Source organism: Castor canadensis, chromosome 10, assembly GCF_047511655.1.
Source record: "Castor canadensis chromosome 10, mCasCan1.hap1v2, whole genome shotgun sequence".
Classification (NCBI taxonomy): domain Eukaryota; kingdom Metazoa; phylum Chordata; class Mammalia; order Rodentia; family Castoridae; genus Castor; species Castor canadensis.
The window spans coordinates 134,246,951-134,268,923 of record NC_133395.1 but is presented as its reverse complement, the minus strand read 5'-3'; the positions used below and the strand labels follow the sequence as shown (position 1 = coordinate 134,268,923).

Sequence of the window (21,973 nt, the reverse complement as noted above, 5' to 3'; positions counted from 1 at the left end):
ATATATTTCTATAATTCAGTTGGAGAAGATGATTATTTTACTTGGACAGGATGAAAAAACCCAGAATGATTAAATGATTTGGTACAAATATGAAAAATACTCACAAACCTTTCAGTGGGGCCAGCTGCATCTGGAGGTCAGGAAGAAGTACCCTTCTTAAAGACTTAAGTAATTGTAAAAGAGAAAAACACACACATCTACACACATGCCCTATGACTGGACCAGCCATGCCATGTATCATTATTCAGCACCTTTTGTAGTATTTTATAAAAGGAGTCTAGTTCTCTTGATTTAGTAACCATATTGGGAATAAAAAACATGACCTCCTACAAAACATACCAGTTCATATATACATAGTGAATAAATTGACACAAAGAGTACTACTATAGTTGTATGATGAAGAACTGCACTTTCGAGTCTGAATCTGTGTGGTCATTATTTGCCACTTACTCTCACTTTGAAATGCTAACAGCAGAAGCAAAAGTATGGGGAATATAAAATAGGTCATTTAATTATTTTGTGGTACTGGTATTTGAATTCATGTCCCCACCCCACCCCCATCCCCAGTTTTTTCTTCTTTCTTTTTTTCTTTTTTGGTTTAGTTAAGAGTAGGATTTCAAGTTTTTGCCTGGAATTGTCCTCAGGTCACGATCCTCCTACCAACAGCCTTCTATGTTGCTGGGATCACAGGTAGGTGCCACCAACCTCAGCTTATGTGCTGAGATGGAGTCTTGATAACTTTTTACCCAGATTGGCCTCAAACTGCACTCCTTCTGATCTCCATCTCCAGAGTAGCTCAGATTACAGATGTGAGCCACTGTACCCATCCGAAATTAGTTTTCATTGGCTCTGGAAAACATGTTTCCCACAATTCTCCCTCAGCAAGTTTACACTGTTAATTGTTCAGTTCTAATTAAAATTAAAACATGATGCCAGTCATCAAGGAATACTCTAAGTGCCAGAGGTAAGTCAAGAGAATTATCATCTTGCCATAACTTATTTATAAAGATCCTAAATGCTTCAGGAAATGAGGGGAAAAAAGAACATTTCTCCGACTGCTTAAAATGCCAACCCCTGGAAAAGTGTTTTTAAATATGCTATCATTTCATCCATATTATCCTGTGAGGGAGATGTTACTATGTCCATAATATAAGTGCAAAAATTGAGGCTAAAAAACGGCAAGCTTGTTCAACGTCACAGAAAGTACCAAGACATGTTTACATTCAAGATTGTTAAGTGAGCTATGATATTCATCTTGAATGGAGAGAAGTGGTGTATCCATTTTTGGGGGGTGGGGGTGGGAGGAAGTAACTCAAAGATAAAGCTAGCAGAAATTCCTAGAAATCAAAGGAAATGATTTTGTCACAACTGACTTTCCCTTATCTACACTGCATAAAATGTTCCATGGAAGTAAACAGATGTTCCCAATCCACTGATTATGCTACACACTAGGTCTATAAATCAAATGGTAAGTGCAGAATTCATACATTTTATTACAGAAAAGACAGTAGCTGAAGTTGTTTTTAAGTGAAATATGATCTATTGTATAGTGCATTCTTCCAGAAATATATTGAATATCACAGTATTTTAAATTACAGATGTTAAAGCATGATACCAAATATACACCTGATTAAGAAGATGATAGCAATTTATAGCAGTTAATCAAAGCTAAATTACACATTGCAGGATCATATAATTGGAACTGGACACTATTTATTTTAGCATTGAGAAAAGACACAGCTGGCTCACTGGAAAGGTCTTTAATATATCTTAGTTTTATTCTCATTGGTCTCCTTTAACCCAAGTTACTCATCTTCTGGCTGACAATATACTCGCAGCTGTCAAAATTTTAGTATCAGTCAACAATCTCTCTGCAGTCTTGGCTTTGCTTTGCAAAAGCTTGGCTGAAATATAGATAAATCTGTCTTTTATGTGTATATGTTTACGCTTATAGTACCTGCATGAGCTAAAAACCAGACAGAAATATTGAATTAAAGCTATGTGTGCAGGAGCGTTCACTAAAGTGAACAACGGAACATGGAATCACCTTAAGAAGTATGAGTCCCTAAAGTTGGTATAATCAACAGAATTACGCTTTTAATTCCAGCACTGCTTTATATTAAGATTGCCTTTAAGGAAGTAACCTATCTAAACTGAAGTTCACCTTGTTAGGTCTACAGTGGCGGTCTTTTACCTGGAAAAACCCAGTGACTATAGGTGCACCACCAGTTTCTTCATGTCATTACTACCCTAACTATGGTCTGTGGACCCCACGGTTCTTCATCTTCTAGCATCTAATTAGAAATGCAAATTCTCAGGCCATATCCAGATTTCCTGGAGCAGAATTTGTACTTGTAGCAAGATTCCCAAGTGATCTGCAGACACATTTAACTTAAGAAGAGCTGGTTTAGCTATCAAGTTTTGATGATAGATACACATTGTGACAATCTACTTTGCATAAAATTGTGATTGTGTTGACAGTCTTGGATTTTCTAGTAAAAATGTGCTAGTCTTAACAGAATGAAATGTCTCTAGTAAAAATTTACTCTACTGAATTAGTAAAGAGGTAGACACCATAAAAAAAGACCAAAGCAAAACCAAAGGCAACACAGATCCCCTTACTATCCCTCTTTTGTTTGTTTGTTTGTTTCTGAAGAGACTGGATCGCCCTATGTTGCCCCGGCTGGCACCAAACTCCTGGGCTCAAGTGAACTTCCAGTCTCAACTTCCCAAGTACCTTAATACATCTAAATACATACTACCAAGCCTGGCTCTTACTCTTTCTTTCTTTTCTTTTAATTTTTAAATTGTAGATCACTTTTTTGTAGTAAGTTCCTGAACAGTGCTGTAAAAATATAGCAATTGCCACCCCCAATAGCTAGAAATGTTGTAAGCAATAGAAAATGGAAACCCATTTTCTATTCTTGTATTGACTTTCCTTCATAAGAATTGGGAATCAGGAAACACTGTGTCCATCAAGGTACCCAGTACCCAGGCAGCTACTAAATTCTAGAAGGCAGGACATTAGTGGCTCCCCTGGAGGTAGTTAAATGTTACCACCACATATTAAGCATGGATAAGCTCTGCCTCTGCTATAACTTGAGTTACAGCATAATTGAACACTGAGCAATTTGCTGAATAGTAATAATATTGTCTGCTCTTTATACAGCCCTTGGTCTTAAACGTACTAACACCCACAGCCCTGGTTGAAAGGAAGTCCTGGTTTCTAGGTACCACACAAACTGATTGAAGTAGAGGACTGTTGTCATTGTGCAATATCTAATTGGGACATAGACTATTAGTACTGAAGAAGGGAGCCAGTGATTCACATTAACTCACAGCTGTGATGGCCAATTTTAAGGACTATATACTGGCCCAGACACAGCCGTGCTTCTCATAGCTAGGGTTTCAGTGAGATTTTGTGTGCCTTCTAAGTAAACTAACTTTTCACTTGGGCTAGTTTAAATGACTTTGTGTGACAACTGGGATTTCTTGACCAAAGCATGGATCAAATGTATCCAGTGATGGTACATTTATGTTACATACTTGAAGACCAAAAATCTCTTAGTAATCAACATCACAATTTTAGCTCATCTTTGGAACCACTGGGTGATCTTAGGCAAAATTTCTCTTAATTTTTTTACATTTCTGTATTGCTACCTTAAAAAGTGGACAAAATTCTCTCACAATGCCTTGACTCACAGGTCAGAAATCAGGAGAGACTGCTGAAGCTACTTGAGAATCAGGAATACTGTGCATAATTCAAGGATGTTATTAAGCAGATTTGGGCTTGGGAGCAGTCAAAGCAGCTCTGTAGACTTTAAATAGCTACTACAGCTTCAGAGGCTGCCCAACTACAGACACAGCAGGGTTTATCACTGGGAGCCTATGACTCACTTCTTTCAATTCCCTGATGTAATCTGACACAATGTATCCCCAAGATACTTCCTGCTGCTAATGTTCCCATTTCTATCTTGGAGCCTTTTAATTTGTATTTTCCCCAAATGGCTTCAGTCTGCTTGTCAAGTGGGATTCTCACCTCACTTAGAACTCCTGGCTCTTTGATAAGGGAGAGTATGCTGGCATGCCACAGAAACCCATGTAAGCAATCAACAGCTTCTTTTCAGCCAAGTCTGATTTTTCCACAGCACCAGCCCAAAGCAGAATGGTACAACTGGGTCCTGCTAATACCAGATTCTCATTTACAAAAGGCTCTGTTAGTACTTTACTACCTTATAGATAAGAGTTTGGAGGTCAATTAACTGCTCTGACATCACTCTGGTGGATGTATTTCTTGAAATTTATTTGTATAACCCCCTTGCACTTAAGGTTCAAGTATGTTCAGTTCCTGGTTAGGAATATAAGCACTGATTTTAATTCTGCCCCTAGAATTAGGGTGGAACTGGTTTTGTATTCCAAATCTGCCAGAGGATTAATCTGAGATGTGGAAAAGTTTATGCAATCAGCCTAAAATTCAAATTCTTCATCCATAACTGGAAGAAAATGTTAGAAACTATCATTAGATTAGGTTATAAGCATTGAAAAACAAATAGGATTATATAAGGATTAGAAAAATGGCACAAGATAAATGTTCAAAATATGTACATTACAATGGTCATTATTCAGGGAAGACTATATTGCTTTTTTGTTTTTATTAGTATTATTTTAAAGTGACAAATCACAATTGTATACTATTATAAGGTACAGTGTCATGTTGATATGTATAATCAACATAGAATGACTAAATAAAGTTAATGTATACATTATATATACTTTTTGGGGTGAGACATTTAAATGTATTCTTGGTTATTTTGAGTCATATGGAATATTATTGACTATAATCACATAGCTTTATAACAGAGGTAAAAAAATGGTTCTTCCTATGTAAAAACCTTGTGTCCTTGGACCAACATCTCCTAATTTCCCCCTCTTCTTCTTTTCTATATCTTCCCCCTAATTCTAGTAGTCAGCATTCTACTCTTATGGATTCAACTTTTTTAAGATTCCACATACAAGTGAGATCAGGCAGTGTTTGCTTTGTTTCTAAAACATATAGACTGTATTCTCTGTTTCTGCAGAGTATACTAAACAATGATATTCAGTTATTTAGTGGTATAAGGTCACCCTGTTCTGTCCCCAAGAAAGAAAAAGTTTGTGGGAAAGTAAACTTTCAACATCAATATGCTGAGTGCCAAGACTTTTATTTGGTGAGACTCTGCGCTCTGAACCTAAGAGCCATTTCTAAACCTATTTTCTCTACAGTAAAATGAAAGATTTGACCTGGGTGACACATGAGGTACATTTGGCTGATGGTGCTCTATGGGCTTAGTCTTTCTAGTTTGATCATTAAATGATCTCATTTTCATGGCACAAATTGTACTGCACAGTTCTCTATGTGATAAACAGAATTTGAGCTTTAGCAATCAATATGTTTGAAGCAAAGTCAATATTGGGGCTTACAAAAATACAGAATTACTAAAACATGGAGCTATTACTGTGGCAGAGAGGAGGATCAGAAGAGAAACAGACAAGGCCAGTGTTCTGATAAAGTAGCAGGGATGTAGAGATGGCATACTAGAGAGATAAAAAAGGAATCCAGACATAGAGAAGGTCACACAGCACTGGGGTGGGAGGTGAGGAAAGTTATGTAGCACTAAGGTAAAGTAGCCTATAGGACTGCATGTAACATATATGGGTTAGGGTTTGCTTTTGGCTTCTGTAACCTGATTGCAAGTGTATATAAGGCAAGACCCCTTTGTTCTTGAGGCTCAGCCTTTGGACACAAGTCCGCTGAGTCTGTGCCGGCACAATAAAACGTTGCTTCCTGCTAAACTGCTTCAGTGTCCTGTATCTCAGCTTGAGATTCCCACAACATTATATTCTAGAGAAATTAAGTATATAAATCAGGCCATTTTCATTTCAGGCTATACTACATGCTGGGGCTACATAGAGGGTAGGTTAGCTTCTGGAAATATAATGGCTTAAAACATCAAATTTTATCTTTCACACTAAATCTGGTACCATTTGCCAGCTCTGATCCTCATGTTTTGTTGTTATATTGCCTTGCTTAAATTTTTATTGGCTAGAGAGACATCTAGATCCTTCCTGACTTAATTCAATTTATAAGCATCAGTTAACTACTGGCTGAAAGCTATTCATTTCTAACTATTTTATGGACAAAAAAATAATGAAGAGATACTAAGAGGGATTTAGGTCACCAGTGAGTAATGGCTTTAGAAACAACTTAAAGAATCACCCCTAGAATTCCACTGTTTTCTTCTTTATTTGGGCATACTTATGCCCATCTTATACTTATATACAGCACTTTATAGCAATTGCCTGTCTCTTTTGTTCAAAATTATCAGCATTAGGACAAATATGTCTTTGTATACTTTTTGATGCTTCTTTTATTTCAATGCCATCAACCATTTGGAAGAAGATTTTAATTTTCCCCCTATTTTTTTCCCTGGAGAGTACAGATGAGGTTAAGAATATTATTCAGCAGCTGTGTCCAACCACCTGCTCTCAAAATTCCTGATTTTCAAGCTCTTAAGAACACTGTTGGGGATACCTCAGCTTCTGTCATTATCAACATGGTTAACCTTGCTGTTATGTAAAACAAGGCATCTGCTGTCTTTGAAGATAGGTATAATTATGGTTCGCTTGTAAAAGTTTCATTCTTCTAGCAAGGACCTAGTTAGCCTTCCTTTTATCTCTAATCTTTATTTCAAAGGTTAATGAAAAGGTAAAATAACCACAACCACTAGTCTAAGATACATTCAATCTAAGACCTTTGAGACAAGGACCTGTCTCACTTCAAAAGAGCTCTTAACGGGAACGGTAGAGCGCTCTAACTCTTGCATGCCCGGCCCAAACAGGCTCACCAGAGAAACATTAGCATCATCCCAAAGTGTGGTATTTCATCATTTTCAGGTAATGTTGAGTATTTGCCTTCCATTTCACTACATCAGTTCCAGCTTTAAGCTTCTCAAAACTCACTAGCTTGTGTCTGGGTGTTTGCTTCAACGTCCGCAGTTGCTGACATTGGTCCATCAGCACTCCATGTGAGATCTTATTTCTACTTTGCATGTTTGTATGTCTCCCCTGGGAAATATTGTCCAATGCTATGTGTAAGCAAAATCAGAGCCATGCTAATATTGTTAAGATAGGCTATCAGCCCCCAGCGCCAGCTTGGATTTTTAATAACTTTTTTCTACAATGATCAAATATATCATCTTAATTTTTTCTTTAAGATTTACATGGATAAAACATGTACTGACAATAATTCACTGGCTTCCTGGGTAACATCTGTTAGCGTGTTATTTGTGATACTCAAATCATTAAGTCTGTAGTTTCCTGGACCATTCTTATTCCTTTCCTTTTCCCTCCCTGCCTCCTTCTCTGTCTCTCCCTCCTTCCCTCCCTTCCTTCATTTTCTTTAGCAGTGCTGATGACCAAATCTAGAACCTCACAAATGCTAAGCATGTACTTTACCACCAAACAATATTCCTCTCAGCCCTCATGACCACTTCTAAAGTGGAGATCTGAAAATGAATTATACCATGTTCTGGGTCATCTATGATGTTTACATTCTTTCAGTCTATATGCAATTAGAGAGGTGATTCCGTGCTAAATAATTTAAAGACTTTGTTTTATAGTTTTCACAAACTACCACGTCTTAGCATAAATATAACAAGGTAAAAATGCACCATAATTTCTTGGTCTGTATATAGAAAGTAATAATGCAGGCTTTGTTTGGAAGACCATTTGAAAAATTATATTATAGCAATCAGCAAAGGCTGTGTGTTGAGATCCTTAAAGTGGCAAACCTAATTTCATTCAATTTTTGGTTTAACAATATAAGATTGTGTTACCTCATAAAAGTGGGGTAAAGACATTTTTTTTGCAATAATGTATGTTAAAAAGAATTCTAGAAATAGTCAAAAAATTAAATAATAAAGTACTCAGGAAGATCTTCCTTAACAACTTGTCAGATCTAAAATTGCTTAGCTTAGACAACAAGATGAATTTATCTTAGGCAGAAAGTTCCAACTTCTTATTTTATAGATGGGGAAACCTGAGCCCAATATTCTTGAGTGATTTGTGTGGCATAAAACAACTGATTGAAATCAAAGTGGAAAGAAAAATAAGAAAACTGATACTCATTCCTCTTTTGCTTCCCATCCTTTCATAAGGAAAGGTGAATTAGAAGAACATTGTAAACAATACAATTTGAAAACCTTTTCTTGGAGATAAGAAAATTGATGTTAGAAGCTTCCAGTTTTAAAATCATGCTAGGCTCAGTTACTGGAGACCAATGCCCACTGACAAACATAGAAAAGTAAAATATAACCAAAACATCTTAAAAAAAATTCATCAAGCTTTAAAAAAAAAAAGGAATGTTGAAAGAGTCATAAAGGAACTACAGAATCTAAAACTAAGAAATACATGCCAGTTAATGTCCTGATGGTTCAGGAAGATACTGGTCCTTTCTGTGGAATTGAGGGGTAGTGAGTCATGGTATTTATATCTTATGAGAGAAGAGACACAGCCTTACACCAGAGGGAGACAGCCCTGAATTAACATAGATCCCTTTAATCCATAAAAGAAACTAGAAAATCTACTGAAATAGTCACAAAGACAAATGTGGAATTTACTTGTCTGTAGAGTCAATGTGTTGTCCCCTGTAGGAAGCCGAAACCACAATGCCGGATCAAGCATGAGTACGTGCACATGTGTTTGTGTGTGTGTGTGTGTGTGTGTGTGTGTGTGTAAATGTATTATATTTAGGAAATGTAATAAATAAACGCAAAAACTTACATGGTGCCCTTTAAATCTTAAGTCTTCAATAAAAGCAAACGTAAAAGTAAAAGTTCTCTTTGCGAATGCTTTTACAACACAGATTCCACAGAATTCCCCCCAAAATAAATATTTACCTAAGGTGAGCTCACAATATAAAATTACAAACTGTATGAGGAAAAAACTATCACTAAAACAGTAACATACATACAAGGTATGCACTAAAAGTAAGGAAAGATTAATAAGCTTGAGTAGAAAGGACACATAAATAGGGATAAAAAGGAATTGAATGAATCCATAATAAATTAACAGAATATTATGATTTAAACAAAACTATAAACGCTAAAGAACTTTTAAAAAATACAAATCTAAAAGAAATCAATAGAATAAATTTTAAAAAATATAAATTTGCATTAATCATTCAGTGCTTTTCACAAATATTGTGGTTTTCCTTTTTTCCAGGTACATGTTAAAGTTATTCCTTTGCCCTCTTTGGAGTCACTTTTGACATGTGGCTTAATTTAGCAATGGAAATGAGAGCAAAAGAATATGTTGATTCTGAGAGGAAGCTCTTAGACCCAGTTCATAATACCACAGGTTCTCTGACTCAGTAATCCTGGAAAGAGTCTTTGATGGCATCCCCATCTATCCAGATCCCCGAGTAAACGTACTAAGCAGAGATCCCTGTCATCTTCCACCGGAAAAGTAGCATGAGACAGAAAAATGTTTTGTTGTTTTAACCCAAGAGAGTTAGGACATTTGCTAACGCAGCATAAACAAGCTATTTTGAAGGATGCTAAAAGCTAAATACCAGAGTGGACACTGATGAAGTCACAATTTAAAAACTGGAGGAGGATATGAGTAATTTTCCTAGGATGAAAATTGGAGCTATAAAGAAATAAAAACTTTAAAGAATAGCTAAAAGTTATAGATAAGATAATTAATGATTCAAAATATGTCTACAAGATATGCAGAAAATGACAACAAAAATATTTTAGGATTATTAACATTCAAATAAGTACAGAAGAATTTTCTAGAACTGAAAAAGGTATCTATTCTCAGATTGAAAAACAGAGTATCCACAAGAGAGCTACTAAACATAAATGCATATAAGAATATAATATAGTGAAACAGCAGGACTCTAAACATGAAGAGTATATCTCCAAAGCAAACAGAAAAAAAAAGAATAGATCACATACAAAAACATAACAGTTTGACTAACAATAGACTTCATTATCTGTGGCAACCATTGGCAGAATGTAATGCAATGATATCTTCAAACTATTAAGGAAAAAATATATCATCCACAAGGAATTCCAAGCATATCTAAACAGTATCTAAAAATAATGGCAACATGATATTTAATGATAAATGGAGATTAGAGATTTTACTGTTAAGAGAACCTGCTGGATATCTTGAGTAAAAACAAACTAAAACTCCAGGAAAGAAGAATACTAGAGGAAATGAAAAGTAAACTGGTGAATGCACAGGAAAATTCATGTAAGTATAGCTTTTCCTGTATTAAAATGCTACAATAATAATTACTAATTAGAAGAAAAATAAGGTTGAACTAAAAACCTATATATAAAACAACAGTGTGCAACTTTGGGTGGTATAATTAGAGATAAAGAATTTAGGGTTGGTACCTGGGAACTTGTTAATTATGGTTTTTTAAGTTGTAATTTTGAGGACGGCTATTGAAAATAAAAAGAAAGTGAAAAATCCAAAACACTAGAAAGGAAAAGTGGAATTAAAAAAAAAAATCAACTAATCCAGTGAAAGGTGGAAAACATGCAGAAACAAAATGCTCCACACTAGAAAAGATATTAAAATTTTTCAGGAATCATAATAAGCACAAATAAAATTAACTTCCTTGTTAAAAGGATAAAAGGTCAGACCAAAAAAACATAGCTGTAGGCTACTAAAGAGACATACCTAGATTAAATGTTGAAACCAAAGTAGAAAAAGGAATCTTAGGCACAGGTTAATTTAAATGATACCTATCCTATAGCATAGTAAAATAAAAAGCATTAGTGAGAAAAAGAGAATCATTCCCGTAATGATCAATTCACCAAATTAATAGAAACTCCATGACCACTCATTGGGTAAGGCGCCCCCCAGGGTCACACTTATTAGTTCTGATGCATATCCAAAAGTCTACTTCTGGATCTTTGCATTCCTTTTCTTTACTGTACTTAGCACAATTTGTATTATGTAATTCATTTATAACCTGTCACTTCTAATAAATATCAAACTCAATATTCCAGGGAACTTAACTATTTTATTTATACCTATATGTGCCTGTATCATTGGTTCTAAAGTAGATTCTGGTAATAAATTGGTTCCCCAAAAATCATTGCTGAGAGAACAAATGACCCATAGTATCCTGATATTCTGGCTAATCAACATAGCATAATCCTTTCCATTATCCATAAGGAAAAACATAAAGCAGCAATTAGATTGAATGGGGTAATCCACATAGGTATTTTTTCATAATTAAGATTAAAATTTTCTGCATATTATAGTTTATAATATACATTTCAGAATCATGCAGTTATCCTTTATGTTTCCACACTATTTTTCATTTTGATTTCCAAAGACAAAGGTTAAAAAACTCTCTACAATGTTACTGAAAGGAAAATAAATCATAAATAATGAAAGTAGTGGACAATTGAAGAGCTCATTTTCAGGCAGCAGCTTATTTTCTTATTGGCAGCAGCTTAAATTGCATTCAGAAGCACATGCACAGGAACATTTTAATCTAAGGCCACAGGGATGTGTTCCCTTAGTTCTAACTTCTCACTCATGGTGTATTAATGCCCCTCTCAACTATGAAACATGGAAAGAATAAAATTTATGTTTCTCTGCTACATCAAAAGTCCCTCAGGGCCTGATTAAATTCATTAAGTGTTATCGGAAATTCTACCCATTCTTTTCTTTCTGGCCAAGATACCAGCAAGAGAAAAGCCAACCGTGGAACAGTTGAGGTGCCAAATATATAATGCTATAGCCTAATATTTACAACCAAATAACACTAATTATAAAAGTATCAATTATGGAGGGCCTGTTTCCTTGCTGGCACCACAGTAAGTATGTGGCATTTATTTTCCCTATCCCAACAATAATAACTCTTGGTATCCTTATTTTGTGATTTCTAGGAAAGTGAGACTTACAGAAGTAGTCAGCAAAGGATTTAAAATATGAACACATATCTGTCTGACCTCATTACTCATAACCTTTGTATGAAAACATAAATCCTCGCAATTAGCAATCAAACTTGTTCTTTGACCTTGGAAAGCAGGTAAGTCAGAATACTGAGGAATATAGTCTGCATTGATTTGAATTTAAGTGTCTGCTTATTTTATGATATCCCCTAGTCATAATAGTTTAAAGTGAAATTTTGTCTTCCTAAAATACACATTGCCTTATTTATACTGTACTGATATAATTCACATACCATAAAATTCACCACTCATGGACAATTCAGTGGTTTTAGCATATTCACAAGGGTGTATACCATCACTATTTAATTCCACAACATTTTCATCACTCCCAAAAAACAAACTTTGTGATATTAACAGCAAGTTCCTCCCCATTCACCTTCCCCATTATTTCCTAGAAACAGTTAAACTGCTTGGTCCCTATCTTGCCTATTCTGAATAGTCTGTACATGAAATCATGTCATAACCAACATTCTGTGAAGGGCTTCTTTTATGTAGTGTATTTTCAAGGTCCATTCATGCTGCAGCATGGACCAATACTTCATTTCCCAGGAATCTTAATTGTTAATATAACCTAAAGAAAGATGAAAATTAGTTGTAGCAATTCAGAGAAGAATAATATATCAAGCCAAGCATATATTTACATACCTCTAATCCCGGTACTCAGAAGGTTGAGGCAAGAGGATCATGAGTTGAAGGCTACCCTGAGCTACATATCTCAAAAATGATGTATCTTCTTCCATATTTTCTTTGGGTGTAGGTCAGACTACATTTGTGGTATAAATAAAGCAATGTAAGCTAGTGAAGATGTTATTGTCTCATTTTTTTCAGATGGGAATAAAAATATTAGAGAGGTGAGATTATCAACTCAATTATTGGAGCAGGAATTCAAGCATAGGGCTTTGAACACAAAGCCAAAATTATTTTCACTTAGCTGATGGACAACTAAATGGCCCATCTGACCACTGAACCTATGATCTTTGTTTCACCAGACACAGACACTTAGAAGCTGAGTCAGGCATCCTCATTCCATCAAACCGCATCATTGTGCAGCTAAGGATAGTGAACTCAACTGCCAGCAGGGGCCATAGAGGGGACAATGACATGGCGTGATGAACTGGAGGGGGCCTGGGAAGGCAGGTGCTGCTCAGTTAAGCCCTCCTGTCCTCTAGGACTGCAGGCCCAAGATGGGAAGACATTCTTACTTCTTTTAAGAGGATCTGGAACCATCCTTGTACATGAAATCTGCTTATTTCTAAACGTTGACAACCAATCCAACTTTCTTTTTTCCTTTTGAAATTAGAAGTTTAAACGTGTAAATGTATAAATAGAGTAAGTTTCTATGGGTTGGGGTGTCTTACAAATGAGCACTTTTACAACCAGCAAGTGGCAGGGTCTGCCATAGAATATCCAAAGAAGAATAAGGAATATTTGAGGGAACCTGGCCTCCTGCCTCTCAGTCTCAATTCTGGAAAAGTACAATAACTTAAATTTTACAATAGGGAAGAAGTCATTAAATATTTTATTTTTTCCATGGGTAATTACTAGGGACATCCTGGGTGCATGTCTAGCATGCACGGCTAGACTCTCAGAATATGGTGATCAACTAGATGATGCAATGTGACCCCTTCCTTCAAAAGTTTATAGTGGTCAGGCATAGTGGTTAATACCTATAATTCCAGCTTTCTGGAAGGTGGTGGCAGGAGGATTGAGAATTTGAAGTCAGCAAAGGTATGAAGACCCTATCTCAAAAGAAAAACAAAAAACCAAAAAGGACTAGGGTACAGCTCCAGTGATAGAGTGCTTGCTTTGGATCCATGAGGCCATGAGTTCAATCTCTACATAAAATTATATGTAAAATAATATCTAAATGGAGGGTAAGATAAATAAATAGCAATTAAAGGTATGGTATGATTATTATGCTGTTTACATTGTGTTAGAACTGGGATACTCAAACCTTACTGAATGAAGTGAGTTTTCAACTTGAAATAAAAAGAACTGATAGACAAAGATCAGAGAAATGTCACTAGGAAGAGAAGAGATTATCCCAGGAAGATGAAACAGAATTAGCAAAAACAAGGGAGCATATGACATGTTTGAACAATTCGAAGAATTTGTTAGGTAGAACCCATTTTTGAAGGTGGGGAGTAGGGAAAAACAGCTAAGGTAGACAAGTCAGCCAAGAAAAATAATGTGGAACATTTTCAAGCTGTTAAAAAGCTGAGAATCAATGCAAGAAACAGAGGGAACAATAAAAAATACACTGGTGGTTGTAATGCTGATGAGATTAGGACACGATTTAGGAGGATTGCTCCTACTTGATTGTGTGGGGTGGATTGCAAATTGCTAAACTGGGAAGACAGGAACAGAAAAAGCTAATGGTAAGTGTGAGAACCCTCAGAACTTCCCGAAATAAAGTTCCACCTTGAGAAGAAGGTTGGGTCCTGTGCTGAGAATCAGAGCTGGGGTATCTTGGTCTGGCCTGCATTCTGCAATGAGATCCATGATTACACCCAGTCAATACTGAGATAGTTCTAAGTAAGATTAGCTGACTCTGACTCCACATGAGAAATAACAAATGAATATCACTTTTATCCACTGAGTTTTGGTATGTAACAGAGAGATACCTAGCTGATAAAAAGAAATATCTTCCTCAACCTTGGACTATAAAAACTGAGAAATCAAGTGAAGTAGGTATTTTCCTACACTGATTGAGGTTTTAAAAATCTGAGAGTCAGAGTCCTGCACTAATATTTACCAATGTCATCAATACCTGCACTAAATAACTGAATATTTAATTTTTTGGTCATACTAGGCTTGAACTCAGAGCATTATGTTTACCAGGGAGGTGCTCTACCACTTGATCCACACCTTTATCTCTTTTTGCTTTTATTATTTTTCAAATTGGGTCTCACTTGTATGTCCAGTACAGTCTTGACTTTGATCTTCCTATTTATGTCCCCTGTGTAATGAGATAACAGGTGCACGTCACTGTGCCCCACTTTCTATTGGTTGAGATGGGGTCTTACCTAGGCTGGTCTGGAACTCCAATCTGCCAGATTTCCACCCCCTAAATTAGCTAGGATTGGAACTATGAGCCACCACATCAACTAATATTTAATGTTCATCTTGGACCTTAAGAGATTAATTATTGTATTAAAGTAAGTCCATATTTAATTTTGTGTATACCAAGGGAATGGGATCTTCCTCCACTCTATTTGTTATTATTTTATTCCCCACAATCAACCATAATCAACTCACTTTTAAGAAATACTTTTATGAGTAAATTACATCACCCCAAACTATATGTTGAAAGTCTAATTTCTAGAACCTGTGAGTTTACCTTATTTGTAAAAAGGGTTTTTGCAGATGTAATTAAGTTGAGATGAGGTTATATTAATGTGTACCCTAGTCCAGTGACTAGTGTCCTTATAAGAGGAAGGAAAACTTAGACACACACACATACACACAGAAGACCATGTAAAGAAGAAGCAGAGATCTGAGTGGTGCATGTACAAGACAAGAGCACCAAAAATTGCCAGCAAACACTAGAAAGTGGAAAAAGCAAGGAAGGACACTTAGACACTTGAAAGAAAGCACAGCCTGCCTCAAACTTCAACTTTAAACTTCTGATTAGAACTGTGACTGAATACATTTTTGTTGTTTTTCACCACCAGTTTTTGATTCCTTGTCAAATCAGCCTCAGGAAACCAAAAAAGAAAAAAAATTCACATTTTTAGATGGATCTTTTATCAAGGAAAAAAAGCTACATACATTGTAAACAGCTACACTGGTCATGTTTTACCTTTTAAAAGACTTGAAGAACTGAACATTTGTTAATTAACTTAATAGTTGTGTCAATTTCATTGCTAAAATAATGCTTTTCCTGTAAAACCATTTGGAAAAATGCAAAAGCCTTTACTCAATTTCCAATACTTTTTCTACAATGCCAAATTCTAAAGTTTTTGAAACACCAAGTTAATGTGAATTCCAGAAAACCTTCCTCGATTATGGTCTCTATGTTTCCAGTTTCGTGTTAATTTATGTGACTTCACTACTTTCATTAACTTCAACACTCATAAAAACATCAAAAAATGATCTCATGGTGTCAGTTCGTAAGGCAAGTTCTCTGTGTCTCCATAGAAACTAAGGATGCTAATCAAAGGTGAAGTACATGTAAAGAGTATCTTCCCTTGTTAGGAAGCTTACCTTTTTAGGGCAGCTCTTGGAGCCAAATGCTGTGGAATAACTATAGGTCAATGATTCCTAAAATAAAACAGAATGAATAAATTAATACATTTTTAAGATAGACTCATATGGAGCTAGTGCTTATTATCTTCCTGTTCTAAAATTAAATTAGGAGGAAATTGAATATAGTTGATGTGGATTTCCAGATTCTATTCTTTGCTTTGTGTCTGTTTATTTGAGTGACTTTTGACAAGTCAATTCACCATTATCTCCTTTCATTGTTAGTGCATTGACTTCAGAAGTCTGTAATATTTTGTGGTATTCTGATGCAATAAAATAGACAATTTCCTAATATAGTACAGAAGAAATGTTTTTAAAATAATAATAAACAATGAACTAGGAGATCTCTTGTTTTTAAGGCATATAAATAAGTAAAATGAAATAGATAACACAAAACTACTCTTCATATAATGCTACCAAGTTAAATTTTAATTGGAAATAATTTTTACCTCAGAGTATTTTTCCTGAAAAACAAATTTCTTTTTCCTAAGAAAAATATAGGCTTGATTTTACTAAGAATAAATGTATATATTAATATCTTCATGTTCATCTATGTGTGCATGTACCCTCTAACTGAGTTTCTACCATAAACAACTTTACTTCTCAGGAAAATAAATGCATGATTTTTTGACCAATGCAAAATAGTATTTTATATATATATAAATATCTTAGTTGCTCAGAAGTAGCTTTAATTTTAGAAGTGTTAAATGGCAAAATTCTGTACACTAAATAAATTCAGTAGTTTATTTGGGCAAGATAAAACAAAACATAGTCACACATTGTACAGCTCCTAGAACCAGAGCAGCTCCTAGAACCAGAGCGGCTCCAGCCAACAATGAGATCAGGCAGCATTGACAGAGAAATAGAAGTGAGATGCAGGAAACAATTTAATTGGCTACAGCCTAGTTGATCAACCTGTCAACTGATTTCAGCTTCACTAGTTAGTTTACATATTAACTAGTGAACTGACTATGGGGCCTCATGTAACCAACCAAATTTTGGTCTATTGGGCCAAGTACAGGTGCTCAGTTCTAATCCACAACCTTCTACAAAATTTTGTTTAATACAAATATATCCTGATTTATATTTCATTCTGACCTAATCGGGTTAGGAGTGATAGGTATTCTTTATTGGCTATGAATACATCACCATTTAAGCAAATGTCTTCTCTTGCTGGTTACTAAGATGATTCATTTCTACATTAAATAACCTAAACTACCTTCACTTCAAGAAGAGTATAATTAACATCCAGAAGGTAAGGACCAAACAAGTATTCTTCATATTGTTAATATATGAGTAAGTATATCTTCTTTCCAATCTGTTCTTATGTTAGGTCCCTGGCATTCTTTGGGCGGGTGGAAAGTCCCAAGGCTAACACCAAAACCAGACCCCCTGATTTATGACTACTTGTCAAACTTCCCTGCTTGTTCCCCTGCTTGCAAAATCTCAGAAACTTCCAGTTTCTCAACTAGCCAGGCATGTTGACCTGTTCCATCTGGTGATCACAGATAATCAGAGACCAGAGACTCTCTCCCTCCCCCATGGCTTGGCCCCTCCTATAAAGTCCACTACTGAGCCACTACTCCCTGATCTGGAGGGGGACAACCCAGCAGTCTGTAATAAATCATTCTTTTCCACATGTGGCGAGGTCTTTATTCGGCAGTTCCTTACATCTGGTGCAGAAACCCGGGAGAGGTTAACAAGACGCTCTGGCCCAGGCTGCTCTCTTGGCCTTCATGTCCTGCCCTCTCCTGAACCCAGACTTTTGAATTGACCATACATGCCTACAGACTGTGGATCTTGGACCTTACTGCCTTGCCGGCTTTCCCATCCATCATTAGTCTCTCTTCCACTGCTCTCCACCCGACCTACTTCTCTCCTCAGACCTGGTAAGTGTCACCCTTCTCAGGGCTGTCTGCTCTCTCTCTCTGGTCTCTGAAGTCATAGCGCTATGACAGGTAAGCCTCCTACCCACGCTGGGGTGTCCCTCCACTTAGCACGGGGACACCTGGCTAACTGGTTGGGCATTCTCTGTCAGATGGCAAACCAGGCCGGGGATGCCTGCCCTTGGGAACCTGTTCAGGTGACACTCCCCCCCGCACCACCCCACTCCCCCGTTTTCCTTTCCTCTGCCTATGGTGAGAGGTTGACAGTTCCTCCAGCTTACTTTGACCAAATGACAACTAGACAATTCTACTCTCCTTACCTGAGTCACGTAAGGGAGGCTAGACCTTGACCTAGATCTATATTGGCTTGAAGAGTAAACTCACCAAGGCACTTGCCCCTCTCTCTCTCTCTCTCTCTCTCTCTCTCTCTCTCTCCTTTTTCTTCTACATTATGGGGGCCACACACTCTAAATTAGACGCATCTACTGGGATGCCTTCTCTGCACCCTCCCCTTGGTCTTCAAGATAATATAAAACCTAAGCGACTGATTTTCACACACTTCTAGATCTTGACAATTTCTGCCATTGCAATGGCAAGTGATCCAAAATTCCATTCATCCAAGCTTTCCTTTCTCTCTGCTCTCGACCCTCCCTGCTCCAATCTTGTAACATCATTCAAATCCTCCTTGCCAGCAACAAATCCCCCTCAAAGTCTGTGTCTCTACCTCCCACTGAACCCCCTTCAGAAGACTCTTCTTTACTGTGACCTCACAGGCTCTGTCTGCCCACCTCCCAACTCCTCCCGCTAGTCCTCTACATCAGTCTCTTCTCCCACCTCATCTTCCCATGACTCAGACCCCTCTTCTTCCACCCCTGCTGGCTCTCCCAAACATCTGCCACCCTATTCCCCTTCTATAGTAGTCACAATTGACCCTGAGCCATCGGCTCCTCAGGGACCAACACTGCCAGCCTTGCCCTCAGCCCCTGCTACACCCTCACCCATCTCCTCCCCACCTGCATCCCATACCCACTCCCATACCTCCTCCCAAGCATGTCTAGCCCATCTGTACCTATTCCAGAAGGTGGCAGGAGCTGACAGCATTATCAGAGTTCATGTGCCCTTTTCCATGACTGACCTCTCTCAAACTGAAAAGAGACTTAACTCCTTCTCTAATGACTCAGCCTCCTATGTTAAAGAACTTAAATACCTAACCCAAGCATATGATATGACTAGACATGAGACCCATCTTCCAAGGATGGAATAATTATTCTCAACTCTCATTTTTATTTCCCAATCCTTCCTTGATATCTGAAGAAAACTTAACAGGCAGAGGAGGGCCCTGAAACCCCCCAGGGAGATCTTGTGAAAATGACATTTAAGGTATTTAATAACCAAGATGAGGCTTGAGATCAGTAAAAGGCCCAGCTCTTGACCGATGCCCTGAGGCTACCTCCTCCAATTCTGAGACAGGCCGGATAACAACACACACCTCCAACGGCCTACTTCAAGTGCAACCAGATGGGACATTGGGGAGAAAAAAAAAAAACTGCCCTTCACCTTGCCCACCAACAGGACCCTGTCCATGGCATGGCCAGAATGGACACTGGAAGGACGACTGCCTCTCTTTGTCTCTGCAAGGTAGGTCAGTCTCCCATTCCCACTCTCAACAGAGTGAAGGCCTCACAAGACCTCTTGGGCCTGGTGGCAGAAGACTGATGTGGCCCTGGGACCTCGGCCCCCTTCAAGATCACCTCGGAGGAGCCTAGGGTAACAATCCAAGTAGCAGGAGGGCCTCAATCACCTACCAGACTTCTTGGGTAAGCTTTATCCTTCACAGATCTCCATGGTGGGGGTGGATGGTCTCCTCCACCAGCCAAAAAGGAAAGACAGTTTTATTTAAACTTAAAATTCTTATGGGGTTTGATTTTAAAATACAAGTTACAAAGTAAACTACTGGCAAGGATACAGATAGGTAAATGTGTGATAAAGTTAAAATTGACTATAATTTAAGAGTTGCCTAAAAGATTTTTAAGGTCATGTCAAAATAAAATCAAATTCTCTTTGTCTATAAAATAACAAGGTTATCTTAATACTGTTCTGCTCTGAGTAACATCTAAAAGAAAAACTATTATAGGGAAACATTTTATCAAAGAAATTATGTGTTTTCTGATCTCTCAAGCTTTAAGTACTACTAAATCAGAGTTCATTTACAAATTTGCTCATGTGTCTTAAATGACCATCTTGTAACAGTGTTGTGTGTATACTTTATCTAAATATGGTACAAACATTTACAAAGTTAAAAATGTATATTTATATAAAATAATGAGCTAAAGCTCTCTCTTATCCAAAAGTGTTACATTTAACCTGCATCCTGACAGTCAGCCCGTTTGCCTTTAAAGATTCCACAAACTCTTCACAGCAACTAACTTGGACAGTTTTGCCAACAAGAGTTTAAAGACAGCCCTCATCTTTTTGAACAGACCCTAACTACAAACTTATTAAATTGGCACTACCCAGAGGCCACCCTTCTTCAACATGTTGATGACTTGCTTCTGTCAGTGCCACAGAGCCCCTCATCTGCAGGGTGACTGAGTCCTTTTAAAAACTTTCTGGCCTCCGGGGATACAAAGTCTCTAAGGAGAATGCTCAATTATGTCTCCCACAGGTCACCTAGCTAGGTGTGTTCATAAAGGGACAGACTCACTTCCTGAGTCATGAGGGAATCAACCCAATCCTCTGTTTCCCACTCCCTCATACCATAAAGCCACTTTGAACTTTCTTGGGCGTTACACGATTTTACAGAATCTGGATCCCTAGATATGCAGCCCTTACCAGACACCCTTTATGCTCCTTCTAATATTTCTATTTGGGTGTTACATAATAAATGCTCTCAAGACTGTTTCCCTTCCCAATAAAGGTGCAAACCAAACCAGTTCACTTGAGAAAGCCCACAAATCCATGGCCAATGAGAAAAACCCACCACACTGGACCACCCCCCGAAGCCCTTCCTTCTTGAGCTCCTTTGAAATAATATATGGCCACCCATTTCTCTTAGGAAACTTGCCTCCAACAGACCCTGCTCCTCTGGCTGACTATCTGCCTTACCTTAATCTTCTCAGGGAACTTCTCAGAGAGCATGAGGACCAGATCCTTCCCCACGCCTCAGAGGGCCCTATAACAATTTCTATTAAATCAGGGGATCTTGGTGGACCACACCTCATCTGGTCATCCTCACAACACCCACAGCTGTCAAGCTCAAAGGGATCCCCCAGTGGCAGCACCTCTCAAGGATAAAACGTGGCCTATCAACTTGAGGCTCTTCCACTACAGCAAAGGATGAGTACTTTTGCATACTGGTGGACCCCACATGGCTACACCTTTCCTGCAAACTCTCTCCCTCTTCCACTCCTACATAAGTTCTTAGTCCTCATCTGGCTCTCAATCTGCTTTCCCTTCACAGCCCAGAAATCCTCCTCCTGTGACCCATGCATGTGCATTGTGTGGGCAGGATGTATTGTTACTAAGACTTTACTGTTCCACACTTACTATTCCTGTGCAGGCTCTGTTATTGGGTCATGTACTCACAATCACAGCATCTATCAAGTGTGCTTCCATGATAATCAATTTACATGCTTCAACCCCACTTATTTCCCTGTGGAGCAATGGTTAGAACTCAGGAGTGGCCACCTCACTGGTAACACTGTTACTCGCAGCCAGGTGTTAGATCCTGAAAAACCAGTGTCATTATTGTTTGATGCATGTGTGGCTATAGACCAAGGGTACAAGCTATGTGGAGGTACAGCCTGTGGCTATGGAGGT

At 37.6% G+C, this 21,973-nt stretch overlaps 1 protein-coding gene across 9 annotated transcripts in view; it reads right to left on the bottom strand.

Moving 5' to 3' along the window:
• Positions 1-21,973, bottom strand: part of Cntn4 (contactin 4) — a 905,834-nt gene that overhangs the window by 665,777 nt on the left and 218,084 nt on the right. For 7 of the 9 annotated variants that reach the window (XM_074044274.1, XM_074044268.1, XM_074044270.1 and 4 more), the window contains exon 3: positions 16,230-16,286. The exons of the other annotated variants lie outside the window; for them this stretch is intronic. The gene's annotated coding sequence lies outside the window, so the exon portion shown is untranslated. The remainder of the gene's footprint in view (positions 1-16,229; positions 16,287-21,973) is intronic. 9 annotated transcript variants of the gene reach the window in all.